This window comes from Symsagittifera roscoffensis, chromosome 1 (genome assembly GCF_963678635.1).
Source record: "Symsagittifera roscoffensis chromosome 1, txSymRosc1.1, whole genome shotgun sequence".
NCBI classification, from domain to species: Eukaryota; Metazoa; Xenacoelomorpha; order Acoela; family Convolutidae; genus Symsagittifera; species Symsagittifera roscoffensis.
Window position 1 is genome coordinate 78,123,054 of NC_087062.1, and position 19,774 is coordinate 78,142,827.

Genomic DNA, 19,774 nt, shown 5'->3' on the forward strand with positions numbered 1-19,774 from the left:
TTATTGAATATCCAGACTTTCTTTTACTGAAACTAATTTGAACCAATCAGATTCGAGCATTATGATCCAGTTTTTTTAAAAAATGAAAAAGATCAGTTTTAAGCCGTATAACAGAAAAATCAATTAAAGTGATGGAAATTTAACAAAAAGTTTTAAGCAGCAAAATTTTCAAGCAACTGATTTTTTAATAAAAATTATAATTGGAACAGGTTTATTGATTTTTTATTGGTCAATCGACTTATGTCAAAAAGTAATCAAATCGAAACACAAGATGGCAAACTTGTCTGAACAAAAGAAGTTTTTAGCGCCTCGTGACGAATTTGTTGGTTGAGTAGGAAACTCTTAATGACATGGTTAAACGTATGTTTAACCGTGTCATTAGTTCGGGTCTTTTTACTTGTTCCGCCCGAAAGCTATTTTGTAATATTCAATGTATAAATGCTGAGAACAACATGCTGATAGCACTTGTTAATTTGGTTAATACAAACCGATCAAATTACTCGTAAGCGGACTTCTAATGAGGCCGAATTTTGAGCAGAAACGAAATTGGTCACTTTTGCACTGGAGCTGTTTTCTGTGTTTTTCCTAATCTGGGTAAAACTCAGAAACGATTTGAAATAATTTTGAATGTTTTACCAAATATTCTTCGGTATATTTACATTTTGACTTAAAAATGTGAACAGAACATTTTGGAAAGGTGCTGAAATCTGGTTGGCTGATCTTAGCCAATCAGATTGAGGGGAAATAATTTTAATTCAAGATCTTGAAATATTGATTTTTGAACAGAATAAGTAAAAAGATCCATCAATTTGATTAAGCTTACCTTGGCTGATAAAGCGCTTGAAAATGATTCAATGAAGTGCACTATTATTTAAAGAACGGAAATATCTCGTTAATTTGTATACATTCCTATATGAACAAAGCAGTAATTTTTAAATTTTTTCAAATCTAACTAAACTATTTCTGGATTTAAAATATGAGAATGGAGTTCAGAGACAAAAACCTAATTCTTACCAAAAACAAGAAAACCATGAAAAGAAACAAAAACAATTAAAAAATGAACAAAAAAAACTAACTTCTTAACAAAACGACGTTACTAAGTTTAAATACCCTATTAATTGTTCCCAAGAGTATTAAGAAAATTTAAATTCCGATGAAAAAATGTTTATTAAAATATTACGAAGCCAAACTGCGTATTATTGAATTCTTGCTTCTGCTTTTAACCTTTCGTTTTTGTGGTCGTTTCGACAAAATTTTAACATGTTCAAAAACTTCTCGCTGGATTCCCCCTTTGGTAGAACTTTACGATATCCAATATTAAATATTTTTTGAAGGCGCCATTGACGCTAAAAAAAATTTTAGGGGCGAGCGCGCGCCGAAACAAAAGCGATTTTTTTCGATCAAAATTTTCCAAAAAAGCCTAAAAAAATCTAACAAAATAAAGTTTTTATAGTGTTTTCGGAGAACTCGGAAAATGAAACTGATCGACCTAAAAAAAGGTCCTCAAAATTTACAAAAGTTTTTCGAAAAACCGCTCCCTCCTTCCCCTAGAAAAGTTTCTGAGCATGCCACTGCGGAAAGTTAATCGATGATTTCTCAGCCAGCTGATAGAAATCATTTGGTATTTGATCTGAGTAGCTAAAATTTTCTCAATATCTTTTGTCATGATTGATTGGAATTTTTCGAACTATACCTTCTGGATGAGAATCAAGAATCAGGATGAGAATTATATTAGGGGCCGAATATTTGAATCACCTTTATTTTGTTTTGAAGTAGTAATAATTTACTAGAAAACTCCACTGCACGCCATCAGTTCCATAAACCATTTGAAAAACTCAGTTGAAAAACCATTTGTTTTTGAATTTTAGGCTTTATTCGCTAAGGCGATTAAATGAAAAAACAAGGTGCCAACAAAAAAGTGATATTTTTTGGAAGGTTAACCAATCTTCTTTCAGCTGATAAAAATATTTGCTTTATGTTTCAAATGACATATATGTTTAGACCAGCTTTGCTCTATCTTCAGAAAGGCTCGACACTTGTAATGCCTCATGTTGTGATTTTCAAATGATAATTATTTCAAATTGTTTTTCGAAAAATTCTTGATACATGTTTGAAAAACAAATTTATCCAAAGATATTCAAAGCAGTCGCAGCACTTAGGGCTTCACACTGATGTGATTACCCGCATCCACGTTTAGGCGTAAGTAGTCTATTATAACGGAATTGTTATGATGACTTTATGACAATTAAAACTGATTATAATGACCAAAATTAGGTTTTTAAAAGATTTATAATCGACTACAATTGTGATGTTTTCCCAGAGATTATAATCTCTTACAGTCGATTATAATTAACTTTAGTGCAGACAAAAAACCGTTAAAATTAAATATAATTGATTATCTTCAATTACCATCTCTTTTTTCTCAAAAATTTGTCACACCAAAACAATATTTCAGTTATATTTTATTGCTTATTAATTTTTAGTCAAGAACAAAATCTCCAAAAGCAAGATATCTTGGCACAATTTGGTAAACCTGAACACAAAATTTACCCCAAAAAAAGTTTCATAGAGTTCTTTTTGTACCTTTTTCGTAGGTGATATGATATTTAAATCTTTCGAATCAATCATTAAACTAAAACAATTTGCTAATGTTTTGATGGTGAAAAACCTTAAAAAGTGCACCATGAAACAACTCTAATGGAAAAAAAAATAACGTCAAAAAATTGATTTGATTTGAAACCTTTAGAAACAATTTTCTCATTTTTCACAGGAGCCAACGTCTACAAAAAGCATAAACTATAGGCAATTTAGATGCAATCTCGTTGATAAAATGTGCAAACAGAAGGGATTATAATCGGTTACAATCGGTTATATTTGATTTTTGTGCAAAGCTCTTGAATTAAAAATTGGGAGAAAAATAATGTTTTATAATCGATTATAATTGATTATAATTGCATTAGAAAACAGATGGATAAATAATCAATTAAAATCGATTAAAATGTATTATAATTGATTATAGTTTGACTTCAAAAATAAATATTATAATCGACTATTAATTGATCAAAACTGACTTTTTTTCTCAGTTTTAGTAAGACTGGTACTAAATTCGTAATATAATCGATTATTAACTCTTGAAACTGGATGTGGGTAATCCAATTTAAATTTGTGCGTGACTTCTCTTGTTGACTTTAATTTGTTTGTATCAATCAAAACCTCGAATACTTCTATTGAGCTATACGGTATGAGGTTATTGATTGAGGGTTGTCTGTCGATAAAGTTGTCTGTCGATAAAGCATACATTTTTGGAGCCCCTAACGTCAATTTCACTTTCTCCAACAGATAGAATCAATCACCCATTTTTTAACAGCTCAGTTATTGAGATTTGCTTAAAATAATTTCCTGTCTCGTAGTTTAAAAAAAGACATTTAGAAACTTGGCAGAACATTAAAAAAAACTCTTGATTAGAAAACACAAAGAGTTCAGATCCCATCATTCCGCAATTTTTTATAGGGGTGAGAATCGCCAAGTTTTCCTACATTTTGACCATCATTTTCCATGGAAGCGGAAAATCAAGCTTAATATCTGAAAATTGAACACAAAATTAATATCCCTTGGGTGCTTTTTTCCGCAATAAATAGATGACCAGTAGTCCTTAAATTTGATTGCAATAACTTCGAGGGAAAATATGGACAACAAACTAGATCCGAGTATGATTGAGATCTTGAAAAAAATCATTTCAAATGCACTTCGTCAATTTCCAAAAACTGAACTGACGCAAATGTTATTGTCAGCATGAGGTTCAGATATAAGCGACAAGAAATTTAGACGAGAAGCCAGATATTAGAAAAACTTATAATGAAAACAGCAATAAGTGGTGCTAACAAACTGTTAGAATTTCTTTTCATGCTGATTTAAAAATCTGGTCGCTATTTTTCTCTATAAATGAATTAGAATTTTCTCAATATATTTTGAGTCCATGCCAAATTTTATCTCAAATCATCGAGACCATTGCTCTGTAAAACTATCAGCTGCGATACGGTTGATAAGAAAAACATAGGTTACGCTTAGGCCGAAAAGAGTTTTGAACAATGTATATAATTACAAGTCCATGCTTTAACACCCGCACTAGTTTCATGGGAAATAATCGTTTATAATGGATTATGCAAAAACAACCCATTTAATTGATTTTCATGACTCATCTAACCATGAAAATAGATTTTTAGGGGACAATAATCGATTATTTTCAATAATTAAAAATCCATTATAATCGATTATTTTGACAATATAATCCATTTCTTAGGCCCCAAAAACCCATGAAAATCGATTTTTTTTCTGCAGAAAATTGCTTACAGCTCATTAAAATCCTGAAACATTTGGAAACGTTCTACACACTTAGAACACAAACAAAAATTTTCACCCTCCCCCTCCCCACTCCCAACCCCCTGCCACTCTGGGGTTAAACGTACAGCCAAGTAGGGGGGAGGTATCCCGTTTACACCCCCCGCCTTCAACCATTAACTACCCCCCCTTATTCAAGTTAGGGGAGAGGGGTAGTGGGCGGGGGCGGGGCAGTAGGCGAGGGAGGCGCAGTATGCGGTGGGGATTAGTGAGCAAATGTTAATTTTTACTATAGCGATGGTAAAAAAAGACGGTTAAATAAAATGTTAAACTGTCAAATTGAAAAAGTCGGAAAACTTTAATGTATAAAAAAAAATAAGTGAAAAACTTAATTTTATGAAACGTAATCCGTAGCAACTGCACTAAACAGGAAGTGAGATCACTTGCAAAGTTTGCAAAATTCATCAATAACCTCTCAAAAAATCCATGTTAATCAATTATAATGGATTATATTGATATTAAAAATATTATGTTTATAGTCCATTGTTAAAGGATTATAATCGATCATAATTTATTATAATGGATTTTATTGATATGAAAAAATATTAGGATTATAATCTATTATTCTTGTAACTTTATGGATACAGACTATGAAAAGATTATAAAACCAATTTTTATCCACGAAGCTCCAGTGCGGGTAGTCATAGAAGCGAGCATAAAAGTTTGCATCAAAATGAAAAGCATAAAGATAGTACAACTGGCTTTTGAGTGCCGTCGTTACGAGGCTAAACTGTGCATTGGATAGGCGCACATTTTTGTGTCTGTATGTTCCTGGAAACCAGAGACAAGTCCTTAAGCAAAATGAAATTACTTCGGAACGATCAAAGAAAAAGAAAAAACAAAAGAAAAACAAAGGGAGCGTCCTTGTACCGGAATCCGCTCAAAATTTACAAAATGCATAGTGTCAAGAAATGACATTCGGTACCTCACTCTAGTTTAACTATGTATCTGTTTTTTGTTTTATATTTATATCTTTGTAGCCAGTTTTGCGTAAGATCTTCAAGAAGACTTTTCACCAGCCCGAATGTTGGTCACACATGCTTGCTGTAAAGTCAGTTGCAGAACCTAGAGTGTTAAAATCAAGTCTTTAAATTCTAAGGAGATATATAATTCAAAATAGAATCATTTCTGGAACTCTTAAACTTAAATACGTTAATCTACTCTATTTATGTATATACACTTATTAATTTACTATTCACATTTTACCCTCAAGTTTTCCGGTCACAACAGGACTGACCTACTTAGAATCCCTCCCTTTTGGGCAAAATCATCGGTTAACCGTCCTTTTATCTGGGAGACTCTCCTTTTATCCGAAGCCGCCAATAGACTTCTTAGAAACGCGGACGCAAACCGGTGAATTGACAAATACAATGCGGAGAGGAGACACAACAGCCCTCGGATAGGACACGCGTGGTGCTATCATGAGGCAGAGGCACGGTTGAAGTCTCGACACTTCTTTTCATTGGGAGAAGGAGGATAATAGGTTTGTATTCACACTTGGATCTTAACGCGTGTTCGTATATTGAGTTTCATAAGAGTTGCGAGGACCTCTTCAAAACCGAACGGCATCACACGATTGAGCGGATCAAACTGAACAACACAATTTTCATGAATGATAATGATTCGTTTTCATCTTTTTACGCTTGTCTCGGCGCACAAACAGCTCCGTGTAATTGGCCAATAGACCAGGAAAAAGTCACGCTTAAAGACCTTTGCATCAGTTGATCAACAATTGATCAAGGCGAAAGCAAGCCTCCCAGACACCATTCAGCTTGCGTTAGAGAGTGAAAAGGGTGCAAAAATGTCGCAACAATTCCAAAAGTTGCTCCCGCACAATCACTCGTCATTGTATGCTACTCTTTCTATACGGGTTAAGCAAGAACTCACAATTTCGGTATTAAAGCACCGTGGTCAATGTTATCAGGGGCAAGGGGAGTGTAATAATTGGACCACCCAACGTCCAAACCAGTCAAAACCTTGCTATTTTTGTGGTAATCCATTCACAACCGATCATCGCAAACCGTGCCAGGCCAGAGAGGCCACGTGTAGCGCTTGCAAGAAAAAGGGACAATTTCCTAAGGTGTGCAACACCCAGAAACGGAGAGTGAACAGGATTCAGCAGGAAGACCTACAACCGGATCAAGAATGTGACTCCATAGATGTTGACGGGGATAGGAAACAGGAATACGGTGTTATGGCGATTGATGTGGTGCAAATTTACAGTGTTGAACTTCTACGAGCGGAGGGAGGCAAACCCAAAAGCCTCAGTATTCAACTGCGGTCCGGAAATAGTTTCTCTTATGCAATTGTAGATACTGATAGCCCAATCTCATTTCTGAACAAAAGAACAGCAGACATTTTGATGATGAATTTACCAGACGTAAGACTTAAGGATGTCTCAAGACACCCGGTGGGGGCCACAAATTTTGATTATAAAAAGATCAAATTGTTCGGTTTCCGGGAAATCCCAATTGCGTCGCACCGATGGAAGATTGACGGAATAGGTTTCTTGTGTTCTAGAATAGGACGCAAAACCTGTTGGGTCTAAATCTACACGAAAATTTGGGGATAGATACAATTCAAGGCAAACCGCTTGAAATGAGCGCTATAGAGTTTGTGGAGGAGATAGACCCTACTTCCCAGTTCTGGAGAGATTCTTTTGTAAAACGGTACCCTAAAGTGTTTAGTGGACTGGTAAGGTCCAAAAATCATAAAACTTTCACTAATTTTAAAGACCCACTTATCCCCCGCCATGTCAAAGGTTCAAAAGTACGTATTCATATACAAGACCGGGTCGCGACTGAAATAAAGGCATTAATCAGAGATATATACATCGAGAGATTGGATAATTGTACGACGGCGCACTTTAATGCACCAATGTTTCTAACTGCAAAGAAAGACGAATTGGTTAAACTGGCACTTAACGCGAAACCCATGAAAGCTCAAATTTGGAAGAACAAACACCAAATGCCCAACATGCATGAGCGAATTTATTCAGCGGCCCAAATAATCATTAGGAACACACATGGCTTACCTCTCTTCACATAAAACTTGCATTTAGCTTATTACCTTTATCTGATCTAACTGGTTGTCCTTGTAATTTCAGCATTTTTTGCGGAGAAGCGACAAGCACGTACCGATTCCAAATTGGATTCTTTAGCCTTACAGACATACCGACAAAATTTCAAGAGGCGACGAATTGCACACTTCAAGGGCTGGAAGGAGTCATATATTACCTCGATGATATCCTGGTGGTTTCGAAGGGAGACGTTGAGGACCACAACATGCTTGTTATAAGAGTTAAGAAATTATTGGACCAAGACGGATGGGCCTTGAAATTAAGTCAATGTGAGTTCTCAGTTAACAACCTTTTTTGGCTTGGGTACGAATTAGTTGAAACCAGGTACGCCCCAAAATTCCCAAAAATAGAATCTACTAAATTTCTTAAACCACCGAAAACGCTCAAACAACTGAGGTCCTTTAAAGGTACTCTAAGCCATCTACAACGCTTTTTACTGGATCTTCATAAATATACAGTGTCTTTTCTCCCATCGTTAAAAGCAAGTAATGAGAAATCTTTTTGTGGGGAAGAGCAAATGTAGCATTTATGAACATCCCAGATCTCATAGCCAACATAACCAATCTATATCATTACGATGCTTCAAAGGCCGCTAAGTCAAGTGTGAAGCATGCCATAGTGGATTGGGGCCTGTTTAGAGCAATAAGTAGAACCAAATATTTGGGCTCCGATAGCCATTGCTTCAAGGATCCTTAATTCAGCAAAAAACAAATAAAGCACCAACGAATTAGAACTACTAGCTATCGTTTAGGCTTGCAAATACTTACGCACATATTTACTCCGAAAACGATTTGTCATCCTCACCGATCATAAAGCTACCATTTCGGCATTTAATGAAACTTACGGTAAAGAATCATACCAATCATAAATTTCTAGGTGGGCGGTTTGACTTTGAGAAAAAAGCCGTGCCGAGATCATCACTCGGTTTTGTCAACTAGATGCCCAGACATCCGATATTCGAAGCCAATCAACATTCGTAGTATGATGTGTTATTCGTAATTAAATCAATAATGGCATTCAAAAACGCTTTGGACTCACTTCGCATTTCGGGGCGAACAGAAGTTGTACCGGTATGTAAAATTTCCAATCTAACCAAAATCCAATCAATCAGAGCGCTTAGTAACATTTCAGCCAAAACCGGTCGCCTCCTTACGAAAGAGATTGACCAATCACTGAATACTACGTTCAATCAATCAGAGGACAGCAATCGATGGTCAGTTTCCATGCTCGAACACCCCTGCTCCAATTTGTCTAACCAACCACAGCCCATTATGCAAATGGGATACAGTGAACCTGATGATCGTAGAAAAAGTCATTGCCTCTGACCTTATATTTCACACTCAAGTTCGATTATGAATACCTCTCAACTGAATACTTCAAACTCTTCAATCAGTACAGTAGACGTAGCTAACCTCTTGTGCGAATCTCTTACACTTTGGGGAAAACATCGGTACGTCCTCCCCAAACTTTCGTGCACCGAGCCACCAAAGATACGTGCCCTCAATGTTAGGAACAACAACCGACCTAGTAGAATCGGCAAGAAAACCAAACGCTTGAGACATTCCAGCACAACTTCTAGACAAATACCGCAGACAGCGTCTAGCTAAGAAAACCCAACAGCAGACCGTGGTCCAGATGGGGATCCACGCAATCAACGGACACAAGCCTCTCGTCGACCGGCACAAGCTGAAAGTAGTTGGCCTCCCTGTTTAATGTGGATTTACTCTCAAAACTAGCTGGGGAAGATCAGTTCCTGGGCCCGAGGCGAAAGGCTATCATCAACAGAGACACACAGTCATTCAACAAGCTGGGGGCATATATGCCCCAATTCTGACCGAAGGCAGCAGTAGTCAACAACTGCGTCATAATCGATAACAAGCTCGCGATACAAGAACAGCTCAGAAGCGCAGTCCTTGCCTGACTTCATAGGTCACATCCGGGACAAGCAGCTATAATGGACGAGCCGGAATACGTTTTACGAGCCGGAATACGTGGCCCTTTTTGAACCGTCAAATAGTGAAAATTTGCGAAAAGTGGTCAGAGTGCAATTTGTTCAATAATAACATCAAAAACTCAAAAACATTACTTCTTATAAAACGCTACCGCCGCTTTCAGCCCCTAACCAAAAACTCAACTCGATTTTGTGGGCCCGCTCAATGGCGATAAAAAAGGAAATATACCTATCCTAGTTGCGATTGATTGACTTTCAAAAAACCCTTCGGTTATGCTAACTAAAACAACAAGTGCAATCTTATATTCGCAATCATGGCATACCGGAACAGATTAAAGCCGATCACGGCACCGGATTTAAGAGCGCTTCAAGGGATGAGTTCTCCGAAATTAGAGGTATGGAACATATACTCACACCGGTCGGAGACCATAGATGTTTTCGTCTGGTGGAGAGTTCGATTCAAATCATCAAACGAAAGCTGGGGACCAAAAAACGGACCCAAATTTTGAAATTTAGTATCTACGCTACAACAAATCATTGATTATATCAAGCCACAATTCGAAACAAATCAAGCCACACTGAAAAAATCCCCGTTTGAACACCATAATGGGCGAAAGCCTAATATAAAACTTTCCTTAGCGCGCGATAATGTTGTACATTCTTGTTTTTCAGCTCAAAGATTACAGAGGAATCTGCTAGCCCCTGAACAACAGACAAGCCAAGTTTACAGAAGAGACAGGGTAAAAGTGGTGCCATGGGGAACCATCATTAATCCGGACATTCCATGCCGCTTCAATCCACTATTTGGCGAGGGAAATCAAATTGCAGACAATCAACCCTAAGAGGTCCTAGAAGGATTGGCTAAAGCGGCCAACACCTGGAGTCAACTTAAGCGAAACGTCCAACCTCAACAGGGACGAGAACTTCTCCGTGAACTAGCCTCCAGACACAGTGATCTTGCGGACTCGCTGAAGTCAGGGATCACGAAAGGAACACTCCAATTCTATGACCACGTGGTGGATTTTTCAATCCCCGCTTTATCACGCGCCCAAAGCCTGAACGTAGCAGCGTCTTTAAAGCCGAAAAGACTTTCAAAATCACGTAAATTAGAAAAACTAATTTTAGAAGTTCCGCTTGGAGTCAAACTGTTCCTAAAATTTGCTGTTCAAATTAACTAAGATCAAGGTTGTTCGAATTACGGATAACACTTACATTACTGACAAGTGAAAAGTATTTCGGAAAACTCATAATAGTCTCAGGCCAACCTTTAATGTTCGTGAGTTTTCAGCGGCACCAGGGACAACAGGCGCGAAGATTCAGAGACGAATTTCCCCACGACCAGCCAACCAACAGTCCACATCCCCGGTCTCGAGACAGACAAGCGAACCCGGTTGAGGCACGGTAGTGGACCTCACTGCGGAGTCATCAAGTGAAGACTCAGCCACGGCTAGACCACCTCTCGAGATAATAGAGGCTATGGGATCTTCTACCCCACGGCCGCTACATAAAAATCAGACAGCATTGTCTCAGAACGTCATTCCAACTCCACTTCATACGAGCGTACAGGCGGCTTAGAGGCAGGCCCATCAGCATCTCCCACTACCACATTCTCAGAGGGAACACAAACTACCTCAAATTCGGTCCTCGATCGGGATGATCCCACAACAGGTTACATTAACAGCGACCAGGCCAAGAGTGAGTCGACAAGGTCATCAGGACGATCAAAGAAACCAACTAGATTCTTTGGCGATCCACTCCAACACTCTGTCAAAAGCGTAAAATCAGCAGAGAAGCACGCGGCCGCCGCACCGAACAGAGACCAAACTGAGCAGTAACGTCCTATTCCGCTCGTTCCGATAAGCAGACCAGGATGTTCCTCGCCGTTACCACGGACGGAAGATCAGGTTAATCCGTTTAAGAAAATCAGAACCTCGAAATCAGGGAAGTAAACTCTAGAAATAAAGAATCTTTAACAATACTTATCAAACTCACTGCTTATACGTGCTTTATTTTCATTCCATTTAAATTTGACCGAATGTTAGTCACACATGCTTGCCGTAAAGTCAGTTGCAAAAACCTAGAGTATTAAAATCAAGTCGTTAAACTCTCACGAGATAGGTTATTTAAAAATACATTCAGCTCTGGAAGGCCTAAACTTAAACACGTTTTTCTATTCTTTTTTATATACTCTTTTTAATTTACTATTCGCATTTTACCCTCAAGTTTTCCGGTCACAACGTGTGGGTAAACAACAATAATGCCACTAAAAATTTTAAGCAAATATTTGACAGCGAAATCTTGTTGTTGCAAAAATTGTGTTGTTGTTAATTCGATTTGAAAAAAAAATCAAACGAAAGTAAGGCATACACAGGATGCATTAAATACAGTTTGTCCAAAATGATAATCCCAACTCGAGAATTAACCCAAGTTGAGGCGCTGACTCTATATTTTGCCTGCTTTCGACTAATTTTTGATATGTATCGACTGTGCGTCTTGATTTGTTTTTACCAGTTGTTGAGCAAGTAGCATAAAAATATCAACAATTAGAAAATTTTAACCTTTTTCTAATTTAATGACAAATAATTTAGGTAAAACTTGGTGGAATCAGTGTAATTATATCTAAAATAACAAAGAAAAAATTTTATACAACTAGACTTAGTGTTATTAATTTCAGTGTTATCTATCAAATTGTTTGTCCCAAAGTGGGTCTGAAAAGAGGAAAAATGCAACCATATTGGTCTCCATACAACAATGATTTTTGTATTTTTTCTTAGGTTCCAACCACGACTAAAATTTTTTAATAGGACAGCCTATTCGATCCCCTTCGGGCCTTTTTTGAGGTAGTGAAAAAAGCGATTGATAAAAACTCCATATGTCATAACTCTGTCCCACTTCGTCATGTCTATGTATCAAAAAAAATACTCTATCGTTTCAATGCATTAGCGGTGTGCTAAAAATTGCAAAAAGAGCGTTAATTATAGACAGAGGGATCAAATTTAGATAGTCTATTTTTCGAGCTTTTTTGAAGCTTATTGATGAAATGTTGAATTTTTTGGGTGCTTGATCGTGAATTGAAAATGTTCGGGTTATCAAAGATTTCAGTCATGACTTTACTTCTTCGACTATTTAATTAGACACTTTTGAAAGGAGTTTTTAAACCATCTAAAACGTTTTGACGACCTGAGCTCATTTAAAAAAAAAAGATTTATAACGGTTGATCTTTTTGTGTAAAGTTATGGCGGTTTAAAAAATGTCAATGGTCTAATTTAGGACAAGAACGCGCAATATATTTCACTCTATGAACGAACGTGCCCGCACCGGAGTTCCATGACTAATAAAATGGAACATTTATAATGATTATAATCGGTTATAATGGAAAATTGTTGTCTTAAATGTTGTCATTATAATCCATTATTGTTGCAAAATTAGACCACGAGATCGATTATATTGTCATTGTAATCGATTATTTTTGTATAAATGCAATCCATTAAAATCCATTATGTTGGATTATAATCCATTTAAAATCCATTACAATTGAATATAACGGATTATAATTATTACATTTTTTGCAAAATCATTACATACGGCCTACTCGCAATCTAAACCTATTCAAATTAACAAATTAAACTCCCTCCCTCAATTTGCCCCCATCCGCATTTGTCCAAATACCTTGCCCCACTCCCCTATGTTTATCCCTATTCATTGCAATCGGTTATAATAAATTATATTGGTTTAAGAAAACTAGGATTATAGTCCATTTTTGAATGATTCTAATAGATTTTTTTTGTAATTTTATAGATACTGACTATAAAATAAAAAAATATAATCGATTTTTATCCATGGAACTCCAGTGCGGGTGTGAGCGGTGAATAAACTCGGCTTAGAAAAAATTCCAAATTGATTTGAGACAATCTATTCGAAATCGGTTCCATGACAATCTATCTCATGTTAATTTTACCCTCCGCCATTCTAAAATATGGATCGTTTTTGTTTATAAAGTTGCTGGTTCTATGCCATTCAGCCTATACTTAGATTCTGGTTCAAATTCCCCGATTCTGAAAACCGACTCTAAGTTTTGTACAGTCCTACCTCTGTTGAAAAACTCGCTATCCTTGTTGTTTCGACTTTCGTAACGAAAGTAACGGAATATTTGTGCTCGGGGTGGGTTTTTTTCTTCAGACAAATTTCGAATTTTTAACTAGCCATTTTTGACGGATTTTTTTTATATCATTTAAAACGTATTGTTGCCTTGAGCTTCAAGTTGAAAAGATATTTTACCTGTGATCATTTTTCGTACAGTTATGGGAGTTTAAAGATAGTAATTTTGGCCAAATTGGAAAATAAACGCGCGATATATTTCGCGCTATTAACGCGTAATCGAGATTTAATCCGTCTTAGAAGTCGTTCCAAATTGGTTGAAGGAAGCTTATTCGCCTTAATTGATTTGTTACAAGGAGCGAAATCCATTTTTTTGTACTTTAGATGGCGTGTGGGGGGTGATTTTCGAAAAAATATTTATTTTGTTTCAAAAACATATATTTTTCAAATTAAAGAAAAAACATATATTTTTTTCTACATTAAACTTTTTCGTGTTTTTACTGCTCCATAGACCTTAAAAGGCAGTCGGAACATTCAGGGCCTCGCCCTGATACGAGCAATCTTGTTTTAATAAGTGAATTGATATATTTTAGAAGCAGCTTAGCGCTCAAGATTGACATTCGAGGTATTCCTCACTTCTGACGGAAAATTTAAAAAATGATAATATTGTGAAAATTTGTTTTATTAACTTCTTCTCATGGTATAGTTGATTTTTTTTCATGTTTTCACATAAGGACTTTATATATTAAACAATCAATACCATTCCCGATAATCCCATTTACCAGCTGAATCCTGCAAAAATCTTATAACCACTAGGGCAAATATCCGGCAAATTTTCTAAAAGTTGCTAATGATCGTCCCACAAATGTGTTCATAGCACGGAAACCATTAAATCTGATTTGTTATCAAGTTTCAGAACTCATGCATGCTTTCCCAATGTTCCAATAATTGAATTATGTGATTGCATAATTATTACATAATTCAGATGTTTGCACTAGCACAATCTACAAATGAATGAAATCAGAGCGAACTTCATTATCATGCACAGGTGATGGTGACATTACTACAGGTGGTTAATGGACCTCCGTATTTGGCAATATCTTCGAACTTGTTCAGTTCGCAGAATGCGTTTTGGTTGAATACAGGGTGGTCAATTGTTAGTCCTCCAGGACCATATGCACACGCTACCACAACTGTGTCTCCGTGACACGTGGCAAAATCACACCCCAAATCAGTCGTGGTGTCCCACATCACCTATAAATCACAGAGATGAAAACTTGAGATTCTCAATTTTTGCCAGTTTATGCTCGATTTTTTTTTTCAATTTTTTTTGTTTTTTACTGTTTATTTTTCGATTTCTGTGTTTTTGGGTTTTATCGATTTTTTTTTTCGATTGCCAGACATACTGAACTTTTTTACAATGTGTTTCACCCATGTTTTGCTCTGATGGTAAATGATGGGCGAATGCGAATGTGCTTGACTTGAGATTGTATTTTAACCTACATGTATATCAAGTTTCATTGTAATTAGATTTTGCGAACTAAATCACCCAGTGTTTGCAAAAAACCCGCTAATCTAAATTAATTAAATGAGCAAAAAATTTTTAAAAAATTCAAATAACTTGCTTTTTGCTAATTTTTCGATTGTTTCTTGGGTAATGATGTTGTGTTAGAATTAGTTATTAGTGCCAGAGGGAGGTAGTAAATGAGCTAAAATAGACTTGAAATTGCCCTAAATTGAGTTTCCGCGCTTAGGCACTTATCAACTCTCCCATCTGAATTATTCTAGTAGAAAATATACCTTCTGACCCAGTTTTTCTCTAAACTTCTGAAAATTTAGATTAACTTTCAATGCTAATCACAAACGAAAGCGTTCTCATATGATACCACACTGGACGCATTATGAGTGTATTGGCATAATTTTTCCCCAGTTTTAAGAGTGTCAAACCAACAATATTGGTCGGTTGTTGTGCGATAAGTGAAAATATTCAGACCGCAGTCACATTGACAAAATAATTTTAAACACGAGAAATTCCGAGCTTTTCAGATGATGCTTTTCTAAAAAAAAAAGATGAGCTTGGTACAAAATAAAGCTTGTTAATTATATCTTAAGTTGAATTAAACAGCCATACTAATGCATTTATTTTTTGATCTATAAATTAATAAACTATATATTTAACTGTAATTGTCTCAAAAATTGGATACGTTTTTGGGAAATTTTATAAAGAATCACAAAAAAAAACGTTTGAAAAATATAAATCATGATTTAATATTGATTTAATAACGCGTTTATATAATACTTTAATTGTCGCGAAAAAAAAACACTTTAAGATTTCTACAGCAGAGGTTTCATGTAAGCACATTTTGCAGTCGAAAACAATTTTTCGCATCACAATTACTGGGCAACTTTTAATGTGAAAATTATCATTTCGACTACCTTATTTATTTATTTATTTATTTATTTAAATATTCATCATGAGTAATCAAATTATCATAACACAATATGCACAAATTCAAAGATAACTCATGATAGGACAACCAGAAAGCCAACGAGAGGCTTGTTAAAGGTTGCCCCGTAAAGGAATCACATCATATGACATCAGATCAAAAGGTTCAATAATTAATTTAGGTCAAAGAGGCAAATTTAACGCGAAAAAAAAACAAAAACGAGACTTAAATCGTGCAATCACTCTTTTTTTTTTTAATTTAAGATCTTTATTCTTTAACATGAGAACCAGAGATATGATGCAAGCTTATACTTACAAGGGTATACAACTGACAGCGGGCGGATGCAAAATAATGACTGTTAATTTAATTAGCGAGCAAGTGGGCCCAGTTCTTAAGAGCTGGTAATCCAGTTGTTCGCTTTTTTCTAACTTCCCTTCCTAGCTAGAGTCTTCTGCCTGGTACCTTCGACGAGAGATTATCAGGTCTAACCTAGGACTCAGGGAAGTTAGAATGGATTAGTTCAAGTCTAGCGATATAATTCATCAATCAAATGGCAATTTCCTATTACATATGAATCTAAGATTGAATGACAGAAAGCATTTTTTGAATGATGGGTTTCAAAGGAGGAAGGTATAGTTACACACCAATTGGCTAATATATTGATTAATTTGGCAACACGATGGGAAACAGAGTTATATTTAAGCTTACTTTTCATTGATGGTAAAATACGAGCACCCTTTACTGATGACCTCGTTGAACAAAAAATAGTTTCACATTTCTGAGACAATTCTTCATTAGTTATTTTCTTTAGAATTTCATATACATGTAACTCGTATACAGTAGCAATTTTGCTTTTGGCCATTATTTCCGTTATCGAGTCACAATAACTTTTGCAAAAAGTTATACGAAAAACTCGTTTTTGTAGTTTATGAATAACATCTAATGCACTTTTGCAAACTGCTCCATAAACAAGAACTCCATATTGAACACAAGGTTGTACATAAGTTTTGTAGTACATGAACATTTGTGAAATGATCATCACATTACGAAGCCGGTATGCAACTCCGCAGAAGCGGGTTAATTTTTTTCGTATAATCTCAAAATGATCTTTGAAGGATAGTTTATTATCCAATTCAATGCCTAGGTATTTGCAGCTAGCAACGGGCTGTAAACAAGTGTCTGCAAAATATATAGCATCAGCTTTGGATTTTGACAAAATTAGTAGCTTAGACTTCGATCCTTCTACGGTAAATTTATTAAATTTCATCCAATTATCTATTCGATTTAGATCCTCTTGAAAGTCATCAAGGGAAGCGTTTTTGTTTTTAATAACAGATGTATTGTCAGCAAACAAAGTAAGTCGACAATTTCTTACAATTCTGGGAAGGTCATTGATATAGATCAAAAAGAGCAACGGTCCTAAGACTGAACCCTGTGGCACCCCGCACAAAACATCTTTCAATTCGCTTTTAAATTGATTTAGGACAACATACTATTTCCTATTAGACAAGTAACTTCTTAGAATTTCCAGCGACTTTCCTCTTACTCCATACCGCTCTGAATTATCAATTAAGATCGCATGATTGACAGTGTCAAAAGCTTTTTTTCAGCTCTAATAAAACTAACATAACGTCTTATTTCTTCTGATCTCTCAGGTTACGAACCTCTTCTGTTAGATCTAGAACCGCTTTAACTGTTCTTAATTTACTACGGAAGCCATATTGATTTGTACTGAGCAACTAGCAATTTTCCAAATAACTACTTAATTTGATATGAATTGTCTTCTCAAAGATTTTTGACAGCGTTGATAACAAAGATATGCGTCGATAATTTCCATATTCGTCTTGCAATCCACCTTTATGAATCGGAAAAACTTATGAAGCAATTTTTAAGTATTTCGGATAGCACCCATTTGTGTAGCAGGTATTGAAAAAGTTCGTGAGCCATGGCGTGATTATTGGTTTACATAATTTGACTATTGCTGTATTGATGCAATCACAACCCGAGCTGAGTTTATTTGGTAATTCTGTTATTATTTGTTCTATTTCTGTTTCCTTTATACTCGGAAAGAACATTGAATAATCAACATTTTCTAATGAAATAGGATCTGCAACTCCAATTTTATCACTTAGATTTGGACCAATATTTACAAAAAAAATTGTTCATATTTTGAGCTTTTTTTTTCATTTATATCATCTGGCAACGTTACATTTTTATGTTTTCCAAGATATGCTGCAACCGCTTTGTGATACTTATGAGAGTCTGTTGTATTTAGCTTAGATCTCCAGAAACTTCTGAATGATTTCCGATTCAGGGCATTGGATTTGTTTCGTAATGAGTTATATTTGATCTTGTTATCTTCTGTAGGGTTTTGTATATATGTCCTGAATGCGAATGCTTTTTTGTTTGCTACTTTTTTCAATTCATTTGTCAACCAGGACTTGTTATTTTTCGGCACATAACGAGTTTGAGAGGGAGCAAATCTATCAATGCAACTGAGAATTATTTCAGAGAAATTTTCAGCAGATTTATCCAAATCGGATAAGGTACCATCAGCTTCCTTCAGTTTGGACTGTAAGAGGAAAGCAAACCTTAACCATGTATCATCATTTTCAAAAACGTTCATATTTCTAAAGCTAAATGTTTCTTTATATCTACTAACCAATTTTGGCATAGAGATAGAAACTTCAATCATGAAATGATCGGCTGGACCCCAGCGGTGTATGCAACTATTGTTAATTCCAATATTTCCTCAAATATGATCGATACAAGAGTTTGTTTTTGAAGTTACTCGTGTCGGTAACAGAGGTGACAACAAATGATAACCGAAAGAACTGAACATTTCAGTAAGATCATCTCTTGCCTTGTGTTTTTTCATCATATCAATATTAAAGTCTCCCATAATCACATGTCTCTTTTTCGACTTGGCTTCGGTTAAGACCTTTTCTAGTTTGTGGACATTATCCTAAACCCTCATTGACGGTTGACGATATAAAACAGTTACAGTCGTTGCCGTTTTATCACCTGCTACAACCTCTATTTTTAAAACTTCTCCTGCAAACACCTCCACTAACTGACTTGTATTAAGCTCCGTTCGTATATATAAACCTACTCCACCTCCTCTGCTCAGCCGAGGGCTCGAGAAAAACTTGTACCCTTGCAAATTGAACAACTCGGCTGAATCATTAGGGTTCAGCCAAGTTTCAGTGACAGCGATAACAGATGGGGCTATTGCAAGTTGTTCAAGACTTACTTTAAAGGCTTCAAAATTAGATTTAAGTGATCGCACGTTAACATTTAGTAATGAAACAGCCTCAAGAACTTGGGTAAATGACGATGGGGACATAAAACGAAAAAAAAATGAGATTGAATAAAAGTCCCTACTGAGGCTGTCTTGTCTTAAATACTTAACCACTGTCTTCTACAGTAATTACACTTGAAGTATTGCTAACATTAGAATGAAGCTCAGTTTGAGGAGATTGTTTTGCTAAGTTATCAACATACTGCACAATTTTTTCAGGTTCGTTTCTGTGCTTTTTAACATAATCAAGGATTTGCTGATCCGACCCGGGACTTGGCGGAGACACTCGTTTTGGCGTTGTCGTGTTGACATTTAGCCTCATCGTTGCATCTTGATTTCCTAATTGAAAAATTGATTTTCTCTTCTTTGCTAAAATTTGCGCTTTTCCAGAAGCAAGCAACGTTTCCGCATCAACCGAGTCTGCAACATTATGAGTGAACACCTTCCTGTTCTCACGCTTTATAAAGACCTTATAAAAATAAAAGAATTTTAGAGCAAGA

At 35.9% G+C, this 19,774-nt stretch overlaps 2 protein-coding genes across 3 annotated transcripts in view; one reads left to right on the forward strand and one right to left on the reverse strand.

Moving 5' to 3' along the window:
* Positions 1–19,774, reverse strand: part of LOC134849916 (UDP-N-acetylglucosamine transferase subunit ALG13 homolog) — a 342,028-nt gene that overhangs the window by 113,627 nt on the left and 208,627 nt on the right. The window lies entirely within an intron of this gene.
* Positions 1–19,774, forward strand: part of LOC134849933 (uncharacterized) — a 222,837-nt gene that overhangs the window by 75,998 nt on the left and 127,065 nt on the right. The window lies entirely within an intron of this gene.